This window comes from Mustela nivalis (assembly GCF_964662115.1).
Source record: "Mustela nivalis genome assembly, contig: HAP1_SCAFFOLD_39, whole genome shotgun sequence".
NCBI lineage: Eukaryota > Metazoa > Chordata > Mammalia > Carnivora > Mustelidae > Mustela > Mustela nivalis.
Window position 1 is genome coordinate 177,347 of NW_028136550.1, and position 9,334 is coordinate 186,680.

The following is a 9,334-nucleotide window of genomic DNA, read 5'->3' on the forward strand; positions in this document are numbered from 1 at the left end:
AAAAACCTGAACAAGCGCCTCAGACTCGCACTTTCTTCATATCCTGAAGAGTTCTTCTCATGGTTTGTAGATCGGGCCTGCCATACCTACGTCCCCAAACCTAAGCTGAGTTTGTGTTTTCAGACTTCTGTCCTCAAAGTCCTGGTCCTCACACCCTCCAGGCTGGGGCCCCTGGAGCCACACATTAGGACTGTGCCTACCAATCCATGAGAATTCTGCCCATTCCATTGTCAAAAATCCTACAAATTAGGAGAAACCTCCAAAGTCCCTGAGGCCATCCCAATAGTGTAGGTCGCCCGGAACAAACAAGGGCTGTCTGACACCAGCTGATAATCGACCTCCACTCATACCATAAATGGATGTCCCCAGAGGAGAAGATTGAACCAGACAGGACCCTAGGCCATAATAGGATCTATTGCGTTGGTTTACACGCATGTCTCCTCAAAAGCCTGATTCCAATATGAGCATAGGGGTGTTGCTGAGGCATCCAGCAGAACTCATCTCATCTCCACAAGGAAACCTGTGCAGGGGAGCCATGTCCAAATCATAGGAGAGAACTTCAGGGTCCCGGTGCCACCGATCCTTTCCAAGGCCCTCATGGACACAAAAACACATTAGGACCCATCCTCAGGAAAGTCCATTTCAACTCAGCCACCCCGGTTGCTCCCGCAGAGCCATCAGATCTAAACTGTCTTGTTGCTAGGAGACAATTGGAATGCGAAGCTGGCTTCCAGGCATCCATCCTCGAACGGTGCTCTGGAGTCATTCCATATGGGATGTCCTGGAGCTGTCCAACAGGTCTCAATTGTCCCGCAGAAGGAATCCTTGAAGGGGGCATCCCACAACTCCCAACGTGGGAAAACCTCAATGGCCTCGAGATTCCACTCCTTTCATGAAACGGCCCTCATGCACAGAAACTCCAACCTGAGGCAACGTCTGATCCTCCCCCTGATTCAGATGCATGAGTATTGGTTCAGATCTGCAGGGGTACTTGCCGTGCCCTCGCCCTGAAACCCAAGTCTAGCTTGTCTTTTCAGACTTCCGTCCTCACACTCCTGGCCCCGAAGCCCTCATGTTTGGCAATTCCGGACCCACAATGCAGCACTCTGCCTGCCCTCTAGAAAAAAATTATTGCCTCATGAGCTGCCCAGGCACCTTCAATGAGGATAAACCTCCACAGCACTGGACTTTACCCTAAGTATATATTCTAACCTGGGCCTTAATGCACTGTCGAACACAACCTGAGCCCGAACCTCCCGACCAAGACCCGGAAATCAGACCGCACACTGAGCACATAAGACCCGCCATGGCCTTAGGTCCTCATCTCTTCCCTACCTCAGTTTTCAGGCCTCAGAACCGAGACATTATCTCCAATAACTGTCCAGGGGTGAAGGTGATGCAGAAATCAGAACACCTCCTTACCCACGGTAAGAAAGCTTGTGGTTGGCACGTCGTCCAACGTTCAGTGTAGGAGAAACCAGCATTCACCCTGAGGCCCCGCCCATTCTTGAGTGGGACAAGGGCATAAACACGCATTGTGACCCTCAGCATGAGTCCTGTCCTCTAGTAAGTCCTCTCAGTGACTGGACCATTAGATGTCATAATGGGCTTGATATGACCCTAGGCCCAATTATTAACCAGATTTCTGATTGTCCAGTCACCCCCCCAGGGCTCTACTCTGGAATCTCTCATTTGGTGGGACACCTGAGGTTAAAAAGAAAACAACATCAAAAAAAAAAAAAAACGGACTTCTTCCTTCCCACAGAGTGACCCCAAACTCTTTAGACTGGTCCAAACCACCAGAGAGTAAGACTCGTCCATTTCCCATGAAGTCACCCAGAAATTTCACGACCATGAGTGACACGATATCCAGAGACAAAAACTTGAGCAAGAGCCTCACACTCGCCCTTTTCTCATATCCCGAAAAGTTCTCCTCATGGTCTGTAGATAAGTCCTGCCATACATGACCTGAAACATAAGCCAAGTTTGTGCTTTCAGACAACTGTCCAAACAGCCCTGGCCTACACAACCTAAAGGCTCAGGCCCCTGGAGCGAAACCTGTGGACTGTACTTGCCCTCTCCAAGGGAATTGTGTGTGCCCATTCCAATGGCAACATCCCTTCTAATAGGATAAACCTCTAAAGTCCCTGATCCATCTCATTAGTGGTGGCTTTCCAGGTAAAACAGAGGCAATCTGAGCCGATCTGAGCACCTACCTGTACTCAGACCCATAGACAGATGTCCCCAGAGGTAAAAAGGAAAGAACAGGCCCCTAGGCACTAATCATATCCATTGCTTTGGTTTCCAGGCATCTCTCCTCAGAGGCCTGGATTTCAAAACCAGCATATGGCTGTTTCTTGACTCACCCATCAGAAAACATCTCATCTACCCATGGGAAACTTGCACGTTGGAGCTGTGTCAAAGCCTCTGTTTAGGAGAACCCTCAGGACCCCAGTGCCACCACTTCATTCCAAGGTCTCCTTCGACACAAAAGCACATTAGGACCCATCCATAGGAGAGTTCATTTCAACTCAGCCTCCTCGGTTGCTCCCCCAGATCCAGCAGATCTAATTTGTCTTGTGTCTAGGAGACAATTGGAATGCGAGGTGGGCTACCCAGCCATGCATCCTTAGAACCCTGCTCAGAATCATTGGGCTGGAGCCAAACAACAGGTCTCAATTGTCCTGCAGAAGACACTTTGCAGTTTGGAGCTTCTCACAAATCCCATCGTGGGAAAACCCCCATAGCCTCGTGATGCCCCCACTTCGTGAATGGGCCATCAGGGACAGGAACACCAACTTGAGCGATCGTCTGATCCTCGCCCTGACTTCAGATGCACGAGATCTCGATTCAGGTCTGTAGATTGTGCCATGGCTGATACAAAATCCAGAGACAAAAACCTGAGCAAGCACCTCAGACTCGCACTTTCTTCATATCCTGAAGAGTTCTTCTCATGGTTTGTAGATCGGGCCTGCCATACCTACGTCCCCAAACCTAAGCTGAGTTTGTGTTTTCAGACTTCTGTCCTCAAAGTCCTGGGCCACACACCTTCCAGGCTGGGGCCCCTGGAGCCACATATTAGGACTGTGCCTACCAATCCATGAGAACTCTGCCCATTCCATTGTCCAAAATCGTACAAATTAGGAGAAACCTCCAAAGTCCCTGAGGCCATCACAATAGTGTAGGTCGCCCGGAACAAACAAGGGCTGTCTGACACCAGCTGATAATCTACCTCCACTCATACCATAAATGGATGTCCCCATAGGAGAAAATTGAACCAGACAGGAACCTAGGCCATAATAGGATCCATTGCCCTGGTTTACAGGCATGTCTCCTCAAAAGCCTGATTCAAATACAAGCATAGGGGTTTTACTGAGGCACCCAGCAGAACTCATCTCGTCTCCACAAGGAAACCTGTGCATGGGAGCCATGTCCAAAAAATAGGAGAGTACTTCAGTGTCCCGGTGCCACCGCCCCATTCCAAGGCCCTCATGCACACAAAAACACATTAGGACCCATCCTCAGGAAAGTCCATTTCAAATCAGCCACCACGGTTGCTCCCGCAGAGCCATCAGATCTAACCTGTCTTGTGTCTAGGAGACAATTGGATTGCGAGGTGGGCTACCCAGCCATAGATCCTTAGAACCCTGCGCAGAATCATTGGCCTGGAGCCAAACAACAGGTCTCAATTGCCCTGCAGAAGACACTTTGCAGTTTGTAGCTTCTCACAATCCCATCGTGGGAAAACCCCCATGGCCTCGTGATGCCCCCCCTTCGTGAAGGGGCCATCAGGGACAGAAACACCAACTTGAGCGATCGTCTGATCCTCGCCCTGACTTCAGATGCACGAGATTTCGATTCAGGTCTGTAGATTGTGCCATGGCTGATACAAAATCCAGAGACAAAAACCTGAGCAAGCACCTCAGACTCGCACTTTCTTCATATCCTGAAGAGTTCTTCTCATGGTTTGTAGATCGGGCCTGCCATACCTACGTCCCCAATCCTAAGCTGAGTTTGTGTTTTCAGTCTTCTGTCCTCAAAGTCCAGGGACACACACCCTCCAGGCTGGGGCCCCTGGAGCCACACATTAGGACTGTGCCTACAAATCCATGGGAATTCTGCCCATTCCATTGTCCAAAATCGTACAAATTAGGAGAAACCTCCAAAGTACCTGAGGCCTTTCCAATCGTGTAGGTTGCCCGGAACAAACAAGGGCTGTCTGACACCAGCTGATAATCTACCACCACTCATACCATAAATGGAAGTCCCCAGAGGAGAAAATTGAACCAGACAGGACCCTAGGCCATAATAGGATCCATTGCCTTGGTTTACAGGCATGTCTCCTCAAAAGCCTGATTCAAATACGAGCATAGGGGTTTTGCCTAGGCACCCAGCAGAACTCATCTCGTCTCCACAAGGAAACCTGTGCATGGGAGCCATGTACAAAGCATAGGAGAGTACTTCAGGGTCCCGGTGCCACCGCCCCATTCCAAGGCCCTCATGGACACAAAAACACATTAGGACCCATCCTCAGGAAAGTCCATTTCAACTCAGCCACCCCGGTTGCTCCCGCTGAGCCATCAGATCTAAACTGCCTTGTTGCTAGGAGACAATTGGAATGCAAGGCGGGCTTCCAAGGCATCCATCCTCGAACAGTGCTCTGGAGTCATTCCATATGGGATGTCCTGGAGCTGTCCAACAGGTCTCTATTGTCCCGCAGAAGGAATCCTTGAAGGGGGCATCCCACAACTCCAAACGTGGGAAAACCTCAATGGCCTCGAGATTCCACTCCCTTCATGAAGCGGCCGTCATGCACGGAAACTCCCACCTGAGCCAACGTCTGATCCTCGCCCTGACTTCAGATGCATTAGTATTGTTTCAGATCTGCAGGGGGTACGTTCCGTGCCCTCGCCCTGAAACCCAAGTCTTGCTTGTCTTCTCAGACTTCCGTCCTCACACTCCTGGCCCCGAAGCCCTCAAGTTTGGCAATTCCAGACCCACAATGCAGCACTCTGCCTTCCCTCTAGAAAAAAATTATTGCCTCATGAGCTGCCCAGGCACCTTCAATGAGGATAAACCTCCACAGCACTCGACTTCACCCAAATGATATAGTCTAACCTGGGCACTAATACACTGTCGGACACAACCTGAGCCCGGACCTCCTGACCAACACCCGGAAAGCAGTCCGCACACTGAGCATATAAGACCACCTTGTCCTTAGGTCATCCTCTCTTCCCTACCTCAGTTTTTAGGCCTCAGAACCGAGACATTATCTCCAATCACTGCCCAGGGGTGAGTTGATGCAGAAATCAGAACACCTCCTTACCCATGGTAAGAAACCTTGTGTTTGGCACGCCGTCCAACATTCAGTGTAGGAGAAACCAGCATTCACCCTGAGTCCCCGCCCATTCTTGAGTGCGACAAAAGCATAACAACGCATTGTGACCCTCAGCATGAGTCCTGTCCTCTAGTAAGTCCTCTCAGTGACTGGACCATTAGTTGTCATAATGGGCTTGATATGTCCCTACGCCCCAATTTTTAACCAGATTTCTGAATATCCAGTCACCACCCCCCCCAGGGCTCTACTCTGGAATCCCTAATTTGGTGGGACACCTGAGGTTAAATAGAAAACAACATCAAAAAAAAAAAAACGGACTTCTTCCATCCCACAGAGTGACCCCAAACGCTTTGGACTGGTCCAAACCACCAGGGAGTAAGACTCGTCCATTCCCCATGAAGTCACCCAGAAATTTCACGACCATGATTGACACGATATCCAGAGACAAAAACTTGAGCAAGAGCCTCACACTCGCCCTTTTCTCAAATCCCGAAAAGTTCTCCTCATGGTCTGTAGTTTAAGTCCTGCCATACCTATGACCTGAAACATAAGCCAAGTTTGTGCTTTCAGACAACTGTCCAAACAGCCCTGGCCTACACAACCTACAGGCTCAGGCCACTGGAGCCAAACCTGAGGACTGTACTTGCCCTCTCCAAGGGAATTGTGTGTGCCCATTCCAATGGCCACATCCCTTCTAATAGGATAAATCTCCAAAGTCCCTGATCCATCTCAATAGTGGTGGCTTCCCAGGTAAAACAGGGGCAATCTGAGCCCATCTGAGCACCTACCTGTACTCAGACCCATAGACAGATGTCCCCAGAGGTAAAAAGGAAAGAACAGGCCCCTAGGCACTAATCATATCCATTGCTTTGGTTTCCAGGCATCTCTCCTCAGAGGCCTGGATTTCAAAACCAGCATATAGCTCTTTCTTGAGTCACCCATCAGAAAACATCTCATCTACCCATGGGAAACTTGCACGTTGGAGCTGTGTCAAAGCCTCTGTTTAGAAGAACCCTTCAGGGCCCCAGTGCCCCCGCTTCATTCCAAGGTCTCCATAGACACAAAAGCACATTAGGACCCATCCAAAGGAGAGTCCATTTGAACTCAGCCTCCTCGGTTGCTCCCCCAGATCCAGCAGATAACCTGTCTTGTTTCTAGGAGACAATAGGAATGCGAGGTGGGCTACCCAGCCATGCATCCTTAGAACCCTGCTCAGAATCATTGGCCGGAGGGGAAAAAAAGGACTCAAATGTCCTCGGAAGACACTTTGCAGTTTGGAGCTTCTCACAACTCCCATCGTGGGAAAACCCCCATGGCCTCGTGATGCCGCCCCTTCGTGAAGGGGCCGTCAGGGACAGAAACACCAAATTCAGCGATCGTCTGATCCTCGCCCTGACTTCAGATGCACGAGATCTCGATTCAGGTCTGTAGATTGTGCCGTCGCTGATACAAAATCCAAAGACAAAAACCTGAGCAAGCACCTCAGACTCGCACTTTCTTCATATCCTGAGGAGTTCTTTTCAAGGTTTGTAGCTCAGGCCTGCCATACCTACGTCCCCAAACCTAAGCTGAGTTTGTGTTTTCAGACTTCTGTCCTCAAAGTCCTGGGCCACACACCCTCCAGGCTGGGGCCCCTGGAGCCACACATTAGGACTGTGCCTAACAATCCATGGGAATTCTGCCCATTCCATTGTCCAAAATCGTACAAATTAGGAGAAACCTCCAAAGTCCCTGAGGCCATCCCAATAGTGTAGGTCGCCCGGAACAAACAAGGGCTGTCTGACACCAGCTGATAATCGACCTCCACTCATACCATAAATGGATGTCCCCAAGGAAAAGATTGAACCAGACAGGACCCTAGGCCATAATAGGATCCATTGCCTTGTTTTACAGACATGTCTCCTCAAAAGCCTGATTCAAATACGAGCATAGGGGTTTTGCTGAGGCACCCAGCAGAACTCATCTCGTCTCCACAAGGAAACCTATGCATGGGAGCCATGTCCAAAGCATAGGAGAGTACTTCATGGTCCCGGTGCCACCGCCCCATTCCAAGGCCCTCATGGACACAAAAACACATTACGACCCATCCTCAGGAAAGTCCATTTCAACTCAGCCACCCCGGTTGCTCCCGCAGAGCCGTCATATCTAAACTGTCTTGTTACTAGGAGACAATTGGAATGCGAGGTGGGCTTCCCAGGCATCCATCCTCGAACGGTGCTCTGGAGTCATTCCATATGGGATGTCCTGGAGCTGTCCAAAAGGTCTCAATTGTCCCGCTAAAGGAATCCTTGAAGGGGGCATCCCAGAACTCCCAAAGTGGGAAAAACTCAATGGCCTCGAGATTCCGCTCCCTTCATGAAGCGGCCTTCATGCACGGAAACTCCAACCTGAGCCAACGTCTGATCCTCGCCCTGACTTCAGATGCATGCGTATTGTTTCAGATCTGCAGGGGGTACCTGCCGTGCCCTCGCCCTGAAACTCAAGTCTAGCTTGTCTTCTCAGACTTCCGTCCTCACACTCATGGCCCCGAAGCCCTCATGTTGGCAAATCCGGACCGACAATGAAGCACTCTGCCTGCCCTCTTGAAAAAAATTATTGCATCATGAGCTGCCCAGGCACCTTCAATGAGGATAAACCTCCACAGCACTCGACTTCACCCAAATGATATAGTCTAACCTGGGCACTAATGCACTGTCGGACACTACCTGAACCCGGACCTCCTGACCAACACCCAGAAAACAGACCGCACACTGAGCACATAAGACCCGCCATGGCCTTAGGTCATCATCTCTTCCCTACCTCAGTTTTCAGGCCTCAGAACCGAGGCCTGCCCAGGGGTGAGTGTGATGCAGAAATCAGAACACCTCCTTACCCATTGTAAGAAACCTTGTGGCACGTCGTCCAACGTTCAGTGTGTAGGAGAGACCAGCATTCACCCTGAGGCCCCGCTCATTCTTGAGTGCGACTAGGGCATAAACACGCATTGTGACCCTCAGCATGAGTCCTGTCCTCTAGTAAGTCCTCTCAGTGACTGGACCATTAGATGTCATAATGGGCTTGATATGTCCCAGGGCCCAATTTTTAACCATATTTCTGATTGTCCAGTCACCCCCCCCCAGGGCTCTACTCTGGAATCCCTCATTTGGTGAGACACCTGAGGTTAAAGAGAAAACAACATCAAAAAAAAAAAAAACGGACTTATTCCATCCCACAGAGTAACCCCAAACGCTTTGGACTGGGCCAAACCACGAGGGAGTAAGACTCGTCCATTTCCCATGATGTCACCCAGAAATTTCACGACCATGAGTGACACGATATCCAGAGACAAAAACTTGAGCAAGAGCCTCAGACTCGCGATTCTCTCAAATCCCGAAAAGTTCTCCTCATGGTCTATAGATAAGTCCTGCCTTACCTATGACCTGAAACATAATCCAAGTTTGTGTTTTCAGACAACTGTCCAAACAGCCCTGGCCTACACAACCTACAGGCTCAGGCCGCTGGAGCCAAACCTGAGGACTGTATTTGCCCACTCCAAGGGAATTGTATGTGCCCATTCCAATGGCCACAACCCTACTAGTAGGATAACCTCCAAAGTCCCTGAGGCCATCCCAATAGTTGTGGCTTCCCAGGACAAACAGGGCCAATCTGAGCCCATCTGAGCACCTACCTGCACTTAGACCCGTAGACTGATGTCCCCAGAGGTAAAAAGGAACGAACAGACCCCTAGGCACTAATCGGATCCATTGCTTTGGTTTCCAGGCATCTCTCCTCAGAGGCCTGGATTTCAATACCAGCATATGGCTGTTTCTTGACTCACCCATCGGAACAAATCTCATCTACACATGGGAAACATGCACGTTGGAGCTGTGTCAAAGCCTCTGTTTAGGAGAACCCTTCAGGGCCCCAGGGCCACCGCTTCATTCCAAGGTCTCCATAGACACAAAAACATATTAGGACACATCCGCAGGAGAGTCCATTTCAACTCAGCCTCCTCGG